Source organism: Hesperophylax consimilis, chromosome 1, assembly GCF_061612785.1.
Source record: "Hesperophylax consimilis isolate HC1 chromosome 1, BYU_Hcon_1.0, whole genome shotgun sequence".
Taxonomy (NCBI): domain Eukaryota; kingdom Metazoa; phylum Arthropoda; class Insecta; order Trichoptera; family Limnephilidae; genus Hesperophylax; species Hesperophylax consimilis.
Genome location: NC_142836.1, coordinates 44,538,412 through 44,550,720, shown reverse-complemented (window position 1 = coordinate 44,550,720; position 12,309 = coordinate 44,538,412). Strand labels below are relative to the sequence as shown.

The window sequence follows — 12,309 nt, the reverse complement described above, 5'->3', positions numbered from 1 at the left end:
CTCATCCTTGCAACACGATAACAGACATCACATATGATTCCTGTGTCATACGAGATCCTCATCATTGAAATATGACAACAGACATAACACACTGAATTACTCATCAATGCAACACGACAACAGACATAAAACACTGAATTACTCATCACTGCAATACGACAACAAACATTACATATTGGATTACTGTGTGATGTGACGAAAACCTCCTCACTGAAGCAGGACAGTAACAGGAAACTGCGTGCCATGATAATTTCACATTCAACGGGACAGCATTGCATCACAATGGACTACTCTGAACTGTAATACCTCAGCACTGCAAAAGGATAACATTGTATTCTGAATTATAACTGTATGCCATGAGTATCTCTGCAAAGGAACATTACATACTGAATCACCGTGTACCATCGTACCACGAGAACTTCATCACTGCTAAACGACAACAACTCATACTGAATTACTGTGTGTTATGAGATCCCCATCACTGCAACAGGACAACATACATTACTGAATGCTGAATTACTGAGAACTCCATAACTGCAGCAGTACAACAATACATACTGAATTACTGTTTGTCGTGAGAACCTCATCACTGCAGTAGTACAACATTACGTACTGAATTACTGTATGCCATGAGAAACTCATCACTGCAATAGGACAAAATTGACAAATATCGAATTACTATGTTCTATGATAGTTTATTTTCTTTATTATTAACACCCTTTTTAGGAGCTTTTACATAGGAATAGTTAAAATTACAGTGGTATTTTTTTTAACCCTTTATAGATACGTAACACTGCCCCAGTAACAATTTTTTGTATTTGTTTAGTGATAAATTGAAGATGTTCACTGTCCACTGACTAGGCATAATTATTTCCCTTCATTAGTATTCTGGGCAATTAGGAGTACCTATGGTAGTTAGTCACAGAATATCTGCGCTGAAATACATCCTGACTTCTAGAAGAATTAAGTAATAGAGTACAAAAGCTTATCAATACCAGCAATTCAGGGCCATCAAATGCATCATTAAGAATTTTGTATATAGATATACCAGCTCAGGGAAAATCCTTCTGTCCGATAATTTAGGTATTTTCAGATCATTTAAAAGAGTGTTGTCGTTCAACAAAAATGTTGGAATACCCATTTTTAATCTTAGAAATCAATTATTATTTATTTTGTATTTTTAATAGCTAGAGCATGAATATTGTAATATGTGTTCCAGACGGGAGAATTGTACTCAAGTTAACTTCCAACAGATGCAAAATACAAAATGACATTACATGTCATGCAAATACTGCATGCCACGAGAACCTCAGCATTGCAACAGGATACCAGCCATTACACACTGAATAACGGTCGGTGGGCCACGAGAACCTCATCCCTGCAACAAGACAACATTGCATATCGAATGTGCCATAATAATTAGTAATCTTTTCCGTTGTACCTCATCACTGCAAAAGGATAACATTGCATAATGAATTACTGTGTGCCATAAGAGCATCACTCCAACAGGACAACATTGAATTTTGAATTACCGTGTGCAATGATAGTCAGACAGGACAAAAATACGTCAGACTGAATTATCCTGTACTGTAGTACTACCGTGGTAAGTAAAACCAGTGTATTTCATGAGAGTCTCGAGGAAGGCACTGTTTTTACTTACTACGGCAGAGTACCTCATCACTGCAAAATGATAACATTGCATACTGAATTACTGTGTGCCTTAAGGATCTCTACACTGCAATATGACAATATTACACACTGAGTTACTGCGTGCCATTAGAACCTCATAATTACAAGAGGACAATATACAGTACACACCGAATATCTGTGTACCATGAGAACCTCATCACTGCAACGATACAACATTGCACATCGAATTACTATGTGCCACAATAATTTCACATTTAACAGGACAACAATACATCATACCGAATTACTATTTACCGTAGTAGTACCTAAGGCCCTGCAGGCGACTATTTGATGGGCTTCGCCCAATTTAGTCAAGTTCTTTTATAGTAGAGTTTTGCCCCTTTGTATGTATAACAGCAATTATTAGAATGTGTGCAAAAATTTACTTGTCACATAGGTATCTATTCATTTTCTATCCAAATAAAAATATTTGTGAATGCCTACGTAATATACGTATCTTGTATAACTTCGTTCATTTGAAATTCACTGGACGAATAAAAACTAATTTCTACTAAGCCCGTTATCCCACGGGTCGGTAAGCAATCGACATAAACCGAGTGCTGAAAGACCTTGCGCAGAAAATTAAGTTCGTTCTATTAAGGTAACGGTCTGCAGCGCAGTTCAGTGTGGAACTTTTCTGCGCAGTGTCTTACAGCATTAGGTTTATGAAGATTGCTTACCGAATTTGCGCATTTTTACAGAAATTCTTAACCAAATCGGTTTGAGAGCTCTGACATTAAAAAATACTATTTACATATAAAACATCATTTTAGATACATTTTTTTTCATAGGCACAGCTCAAATTTTCGTATTTTATAATATTCGAAAGGAACCGATTCAAAAAAAATATCGGGCGATCCAGTGGCTCACCGGGACAGAAAAACCGCGACAAGAATATCGTCGTACATGAAGTTGGGTTCATAAGTTAGATTCTTTCTTTGCAATATTTATTATTATTATTGACATTTGACTTTTTCAATATTTGTTTAGTAAGACACTATCTTTTTGATTTTGTTATGCGATATTTGTAAATTTTTCGTGTTTTGATATTGGAAAAAAAAATTCTGAGAAAATTCTTATGGGAAAATTATTCCGAATTTTTTTCAGACACCTTTCAGATATTATGTTAAATTTGTAAATTTCTATCTAAGGAAAATTAATTTTATATTTCCTGGAAAAAAAATCAGGAAAATTTGAAAAATGAAAATTAAGCTCGTAAAATAGGTCGGGAAATTTTAATAAAACCATTTATCTTTTAGATATTACATGAGGTTTGGGAATTTTTCATGTTTAAATTTTTTAAAGGCATTTATCTTTTTGATATTACGTGAAGTTTGGAATTTATCAATGTCGGGAAATTTTTATTTTTCTGAAAAAAATTCTTCGGGAAAATTGGAAATAAAATATTTGAAAATTGGTCGGAAAATGGTTTAGTAAATTTACACAAAAATATTTATCTCTTTGATATTATGTGAAGTTTGAAAATTATCAATATTGGGAAAAAAATAATTTTTCTTAAAAAAATTCTTTTGGGAAAATATGAAAAAAATCGAAAAATCATTGGTTGGAAAATGGGTCCGAAATGTTTGCAAAAGTTTTTTTGAAAAATAACAGAGGGCACCACTTCCGTCTACAACAATCAAAAATGTTCAGGCTCTGAGATACTAATACTATTAGATTACTGCAAAAGGTTAAAATTAAGTACATAATCAATTACTGCTTGCCATGAAAACCTCATCATTGCAACGGGACAACAGACATTACATATTGAATTACTGAGTGCCATGAGGATCTCATAATTACAAGACGACAATAGACATTACACACTGAATAACTATGTGCCATGAGTACCTGATCACTGCAACAATTGCTATGTGCCATAATAATTTAACATTCAATGGACAACAATAAATCGTACTGAATTACACTTTACCATAGTACCTCATCACTACAAAAGAATAACATTACATAATGAATTACTACTCTGTGCCATAAAAGCGTCATTATTTTTATTGTATATACATAAATATGTATATTCTTAATACGTTGGTACCTACCTACTTATTTTACATGTCTTAGTTACACAAAATTAAGTAAAAATTCATGAATTCGTTGTTATTATTATTATTATTAGTTTACCCATAAAATAAATAATAACACAAGAAGTGCCTTGTAAGCGTGTTTCGTGATCCAAATATTTGCCTAATCGAGGCTTAAATTTCCAACACAAAACTGTGTTTACGAAATTCAGATGGGATGGAGATCTACGACGCGACGTCAGGCGAGTGTTTTGTGATAAATGGAACTTTATTTGTTTCCATTCAAATTTGCATGTAAGGCACTTCTAGTGTTATTCTTTATTCTATGGGTTTAGCTAAATCTAAATCTTAGAACACCCTGTTTCCCAATTAAAAAAAATAAATAACGTAAAAAGTATTACCTACTTTGTTCGTACTTGAAAAATTAAATTTGTATTATTTGAACGTTTCATAATGTCCGGTTGTTTACGTGGTTATTGGGTTTGAATATAACAGACTCAGCCTTCGGAATATTATTTATATAGGAAACCTACACACTTTTAATATAACACAATATTGAATAAGCATGTCGCGTACTCGTGTTACAAACAAAATGTTAAATAATTCCTTTATTGAAAAAGCGAAAGGAGAAAAATATTATTTTATGAAAACAGTGCCAGTGGTGTAATTATTATTATAAAAATGAAAACTTGCATGTGCACTTGTAAAAAACATGAAACAATTCAAAGGAAAAGTCGAAAATAACCTCATTGTCCCATAAAACATTCATTAAAAAAATCTCCAGTAGCTTGAGGTAGAAAAACAAGTCCATAAATAAAATGTAATCAAATGCTGGGAATGAAAATATTATGTCCGTTTCTTTATCATGTTTCTAGGCCCTTCAAGGGTGTTTTAGGCCATCATTTCTAATTATGGAGAATGGTAAGGCGAATTTATACTCGTCAATTCATTTGATTTAAATGAGATAATTTCATAATTATGTGGAAGATTTGAGTCGATTTCAGACTTGGATGATTTGAGGTGTTGAACGGAGGGGAGCCTATTTTAGATGAGGATTAATAGAAGTTAGGATATTTGTTTAGGGGAAAACAACCAAAAAAATATGTCAGTTAGAGTTCCTACTTCTAGATCACAGAAAGTACAATTTGGGGAGTGAAGCACATGAAATTTATAAAGGCGAGGAAAGATGAAATGTACAATAATTCTCACTCGAATAAGTGAGGAAGTTTTTTTAATTTTTTTATTGTTAAAACACCGGTCGGTGGCTGAGTTGACATCGCGTTTGGGTCCCATCCAAGGCGTAGTGTGTTCAATTTCTCGGCAGACTGAGTCCTTCATCACAATACAAGCAACATTTTTCGTTTACTGTGGTAGTAGTAGGATATTTTTTTTATATATTGTCAGGTTATTCGTAACCCGGGAATGTTTTTCTTAAAAAAACGGTTTTGATGGTATAGCCCTTTAATCGAGGCATAGCACCCTTGGATTGACTGGCAACGTTCCCATACTCTGACCGAAAATTGAGGGATCTATCTTTGAGGATGAAAAGGTTGTGGGGTTTATGAGGGTAATCAGTAGGGTTGGAATGTACAATAACATTACCCACGTTACCAACTTGTCAAGGAAACAAAATTAGAGGTGATTTTCACAAAAACGGCGTTTTAAAAATTATATTTTTATCAAGCACGAGTAAAGAGGGGATTATATTCTAGTTAGATCCAATCCCATCCAAATTATCTAATAGAATTACGGGGAAACACGCACATCAAAGTAATTAAAAAAACTTTTTAACTATAATCCAAATACCTCCACCAAACAGGTATACCACGAAACGGACATACTGAAAATCGGAAAACTCAAAAAATATAACGTATGCCTATTAATCTACAAAATCAAAAACAGATTTATACACACGAATAAAACATCACAACTATCTACATGAACTCTACATAAAATAATATAATAAATTAATAGTAAATAAGACAATATACAAATTCAGTAAAGGTCATGAAGGTATACGAGTACACACATTACATAATTTACTTCCCGATAGCCTGAAAACAGATTTCTTTTACGCTTCACATAGGAGGCCCTGAGGAAAATAAAGGCCTATTTCATCTTGGGGATGCTATGTAGAGGGTATTTTTAGGGAAATAAAAGAGAGGAAGTTCAGGGAAGGAAACAGGCATGAGGGCTGGGAAGGAAAAGAAGGTGGGTTTCCAGGAGTGACGGACGAATGAATCCTTTTCTCCCACAGCAGTGCAGGGCGATCGATGGGACGATAGATTCCCGTTGGAGGGGTCAAAAGGTCTCCCTCAACCAGTGTCTCCCGATCTGGCCCAAGACTCGGCCAAACCTCACCCCATGAACCCGGGCACCCCTGCTCCAAGTCACCAAACGTAGCGAACCATTTGGAGGGACATATGGCAGAGGTGTTGGTTGTCCAATAAATGGTTCCCAGAGCGGCGGTACCCATATCTGCCTCCCCAATTGATGCGTGAGCAAAATCAAAATGTACTTTAAAAAAAATAAAAAATTACTTAGGTAGTAAAACACCTATCTCATAAAGCAATCATCAGAATAAAGAAGAGGACTGGAAGTCATTTTTAGAGGGGACTGAGAGAGTCAAGATAGAATAAGGGAACGTTACAATTTTTTTTATTATATAAATATCATCTTCGGCTGAAAATATTGAAAATCTTTTTGAATGAAATATTGTATGAAATATTCTGTCATCTGTTTGTATTATTATCATAATATCTGTACAGTTTAGTATTGTCGTAAACGGAAGTGGCGCCCTCTGTTATTAAAATAAAAATAACCGTTGAAAAAAAAATTCAACTTATACACACTGTCCAATTTTCCTAATTTAAATAATTTTCAAACTTCTAATAACAAAATCAAAAAAATAAATTATTTTATTATTAAACTTTCCCGACACATTTACCGACTAATTTTCCGATCAAACATTTTCTAATTTTCGAAGACTTAAAATACAATTTCTTATTAAATAATCTAAAAATACATACGTTAGAAGATAGACGTAAAATAAACGATTTAACGTTCTTATTCAAAATACTTAACTCTAAATTCGACTGTTGTGAACTCCTGCAACTTATAAACATACATACACCCACAGTAACAACACGACAAAATACAATATTCTACAGCAGCACACATAAGCGTAACTACATTGCCCACTCTCCGATACAACGAATTCACACCATGGGAAATCATTACTTGGGTGATGTTGACATATTCCATACCAACTTGGCAAGTTTTGTGGATCATTTAAAACATTTATTTCAACAATACTCCTAAACACATCATGTAAACCAACAAATAGCTGTAATTTTCTGTTTTTGTTTCTTGTGTTTGTATAACTTGTTACATAGCTTTTATCAGATGTAATTTTATTCTTATTTTTTTTGTTTGAAAGTATTTGTCAAATTAAAATTATACTACCAACCATGTAAAAGCCCTCTGGGCGTTAAATAAATAAATAAAATTTTCCTGGAAGAATTATTTTCATAAAAATAAAAATTTCCCAATTTGGTAAATTCCCGAACTTCACATAATATATATCATATATCAAACATAAATGTTTTTTAAAAACATTCCAGATTTATTTTCAGAGTAATTTTCCCAGAAGAAAGGTTTTACAAATAAATATCTCTAAATAGTATTAAAAAGTCACGATCCGCGTCTGTCGTTTGTAGTTTGTCTGTTTTGTCGTTTGTCTGTGTTTGTGCGCTAGTTCTTCTAAACTATTTATTTTATTTTATTGATACATGATTTAGAGAGTACATGTGGTTTTTTGTGATATTTCACCCTCCATGCTAGGGATGACCCTGTGTTATGGCGGGTGATTTTTACAGTTTGCATACATAGAATCTATACATTATTATAATATAAAGAAGAAAAATGACGTATAGCTAGTTTGGGTTGCAAGAAGAGGATGGAGAAGTTAGAGAATTATAAGAAGATGAAAAATTTGAGAAATTACTAGTATATAGATCATACTAATTAATTATGTACATAATATACCGCTAAGTTAGGAAATAAGGAAATATTATGTTTTGTCTGAAAGGTGATTAAATTGATAAGGGTGTAGAATGAATGGGTATTGTAGTTGTAATGTATTCCGTGTGTAAGGATCCATTTCGTAATTGACGGGGTTGACTCACGGTTTTTAGGTTTTCAGGGATAAAGTTAAAGATTTTAGGAGCTAGGTAGAAAAATTGTCTTTGAGCTGACTTGGTATGTAGTAAAGGTACTTTGTACTGACCGTTGGTTACTGTACACCAAAAGAACAATAACCAACGGTCACTACAAAGTACCTTCACTACATACCAAGTCAGCTCAAAGACAATTTTTCTTCCTAGCTCCTGACAACCGTGAGTTGTGTTATAAGAGAGTTTTGTTTTTATATTAGAACAGGAAATGTATTAGCGAAATTTTTTAGGTGGAGTTGTCGTATGTTTAAGACCTTATACTCTATGAGGAGTCGAGTGGAGGGGTATCTTGTCGGTCGCTTGTTAATGACGCGTATTACCATTTTTTGGCCTTTTAGTAGAGGATCGATGATAGATTGTGCACAGCCACCCCAGATTATAATGCCGTAAGCTAGTAGGGATTGGCAGAGAGCGTAGTATACAGTTTTAAGAACTGAGGTGGTAAGAATATTTCTTAGATTTCTAAAAGCATAAGAGAGCTTGCGGATGCGTTGGATTAGACTGGCTAAGTGCTGATCCCAGCGAAGATGTTGATCGATGATGACCCCCAGGTATTGTATTTGGGTGACTTCTTCCAGAATTGGGCAATTACAGGAAGACCAAGTTCTCAGACAGGAGTGAATTATTATCTTCTGGTTGTTGGTAGTTTGGGTTGCAGCTGACAGACTGAAGGTTAAGAATTTTGTTTTTCCAGCATTAAGGTAAGGAGATTATCATATAATCATTTTTTATAAGGTCCATGTCGTTTTGAGCTATGTCGAATGCTCCTATTTAACGCTATTTTACGGCTAAGATTATCTGTGACAGTTTCCCTTGATTAAGATATTGTTTCTTATTTGTAACTTTATTTACTTACTAACTTTATTTTTATATTTACTTTGTAACTTTATTTGTTTTCTTCAAAAAAATAAATATAATCACTTTTGCGCTTAACTCGACCATTTCTAGACTCCATTTGCCAAGCGATTTTTAAGTCTATTAACCATATTCTTAATGATATAGGACGAATAGACATAAATTTGGCATCTATATTCAAGGCTTCGTGGTAAGCATTCAAAAGGAAGAAGAAGATGGTTTGAAAGGGAGATATGTAAGTTACGGAAGCAAGCTAATATTAAAAAAGAATTACAATTAATAGACGTAAGAGAAAATATTTAATAAAGTATGACTTATTTGAAATAGAGGAAAAATCTCTCCGCAAATGTTTTAACTCGACAGGCTAATTTGTTCGGTTTAGGAAACAAACAGCTATTACCCGCATGGTCAATTTGTTCGTTGTCTCCCTTACCTTCGTAGTTAGAAATATGAACTAAACGACGCTAAAAAGAGAAAACACCAAGCTTTATATTTAAATGTAGAAGTTAACCACAGAATAATTAAAATGCACACCTCTATGAAACCAAAGGTTCCGACGGCAATTTGTGAAAAATTCATGAAATTGTTTTGAATTTAATATTAATTACTTTTGTATGAAACGACAAAAAGTGAGGTGACAGTAATGATTATAATACATTTGTCTAATAAAATATATGTTTTTTTTCGTTATCAGTAATTTCAGTTCAGTGTTTAGACGAAAAAGTGGGCTATTTTTTAAACATTAAATGTTTTTGTTCAAAATTTAAAAAATTATATGTTTATTTCAAAAATATTTTTTAGTTTTCGGGTAAGTTCAGAAATATTGCATTTATTTGGATTTTATTGAAAAGCGGAAATACACATAAATTCTCCGACTTTCTGACGGCATAACGTACGGAATAAAATGTTACGATCAATATGCCAGAGGCCTGAAGGGCATTTAAAGAACTCTGTGAATTTTTTAATATATGTTAGGCCCCGTAGGAAGCGTTCAAAGATGGTTTGAAAGGGATATATGTAAATATGAATGTTAAAGGAAGCGCTTAAAAAATGTTAAATTAAAAAACGGTAATGATGAAAATATGATATTGATCTTCATACAATAGTATATGCTAGTGCTATTACTATTTGTAATAAGTTAGGAATTAAATAATAAATTACATGTTATTGTGTTATTTATCGATAACTCTAAAGCTTTTGACACAATTAACTCTAAAAAACTGCTAGAAACCTTAGAAAAAATTGGAATAAGAGGAAATGTGTTAAATTTATTTAAAGATTATCTTAGAAATAGAAAAATATGTACCAAAATAAATAATACTTTTAGTAAAACAAAGAATGTATCTGCAGGAGTTCCACAAGGTTCCATATTGGGACCTACACTATATATAATTTATGTAACTATAATGAAAAAACTTTTCTCTTTTGTTAAACATTTTGTATTTGCAGATGATACGGCATTGGTCATATCACATAAAGATCTAAAAATTGCAATTGAACTCATGCAAATTGACTTTAATCAACTTTGTAAATGGTCACATGATGCAGGACTTTTAATAAATGCTAAAAAAACAAAGTTATGCATATAAGATCACCTAATGCCAGATTTCAATTTAATCCTAATATAATTTCTCATAATTTTAATTGCATCCATAAAAATATCCCGACTATTTGTAAATGTGAAAGCTTAGAATTAGTTACAGAATATGTCTATTCTGGTGTTACAGTAGATTGCTTTTTCAAATGGGACAAACATATTAAAAAATCCTGTAAAAGACTCAGATCAATTGCTGGCAGAATGTACACATTAAATTTTTTCCTATCAATTGAAACACTTAAAATAATTTATATGTCAATGGCAGAATCTATTATAGGTCCAAGTCCAAGTTGTACAAAACGCAATTGTAAAATTACTAGTCGTCCCTAATATTTTTAAACAGAGACATAATACACCGTTGCTGTTTCAGAGTGCCAAAAGTTTACCTGTTAAGGCTATTCTATGGCAAAAAATCATAATTCAATATATATTTACCCCGCAGCATAAAAAAAATTAGAACATAAATACAGTACTAGATTCACGCGCAATGACGGGTTAATAGTTCCGAAATTTAATAATAAATACGGACAGAGAACGTTTGAATACAACATACCAAAGATATTTAATTTATTACCTGACACTATAAAGCAATGTAAATCTATGAATAAGGTTAAATATATAGTGAAAAATTGGCTATCGGAAAAAAAATATTTACTTTAATATGTATGAAAAATTGTATGAAAAAATTGTTGGTTCTGTAGATATAAGATGTAAATTATAACATATAAAAATGTATATGAAACTAAACTTTAAGCACCTGTTGACAAGCCAATTCAATTGGCTTAGCAGGACTTGTTTGTTGATATGTATTAACTATTTATTTCAATAAAAAAAATAAAATAAAATAAAAATAAAGAAAAATTTAAAAAAATTATCCTCTGATGATAGATCATATAGTTATAGTAAACCAGAATGGCAGATCAGATTTGAAAATTATGTAGTATTTTTAAGAAGTAACATAGCTAGAGTAATAGAATATAAAAATGGAAAAAAAAGTAGGAAAATTTTGAGACATGTAGATGAAATTGGGAGAAAATTTGGTTATAGCATTGATAGTCATAATAATTAAAATATAATCAATGATTTATTGGATTTATTAAAAAAAAAATTAGGTGTTTTTACACCTTTTTACAGCTTTTGCTAGTAGACTTAAAACATATTATTATACGTATAGTAAAAAATATAATAATAGATTATTTCAGAAAAATGAAAAAATATTTTATTCCAAACTTGACGATAAACAAAATATTATTTCGAATAATAATATTCCGTTGCCATCTGAATCAGATATGTGCGATTTTTGGACTAAAATTTTGAGTAAAGATATAGAACATAACGAGTCAAGTCCCTGGATAGAAAATGAAGAACTCAATTTTTCAGACATTGAACAAATAGTTTTTCTGATATATCGGTTGAATTATTAACCAAAATTATTAAAAATACTCATAATTGGAAAGCCATGGGTTGTGATTGGATACATAATTTTTGGTAGAAACGTCTGACTACTTTAAATCCTCTTTTGGCAAACAATCTTTCAAAATTTGTCATTCAACCGCAAAATTTTCCAAATTTTCTAACCAAGGGTATTACTTATATGTTGCCTAAAAGCGAAAATATTAATAATCCTTCTCATTATAGACCCATTACATGTTTACCGACAATATAAAATTTTAACCTCTTGCTTGAAAGATTTAATATAGATATACTCATTTAGATGAAAAAAATATTTTATCTGAACAACAAAAAGGTTGTCGCAGAAAATATATGGGATGTAAAGAACAATTAGTTATTGATTCTGTAATTTTAAAACAGATTCAAACTTGAAAACGTAATTTACATACTTGCTATATAGACTACCAAAAGGCTTTCGATAGTGTCCCGCACTCGTGGCTGA

The 12,309-nt window shown here is 32.0% G+C and overlaps 1 protein-coding gene across 2 annotated transcripts in view; it reads right to left on the bottom strand.

Annotated features, from left to right (window-relative positions):
• Nucleotides 1-12,309, bottom strand: part of cwo (transcription factor cwo) — a 39,947-nt gene that overhangs the window by 15,302 nt on the left and 12,336 nt on the right. The window lies entirely within an intron of this gene.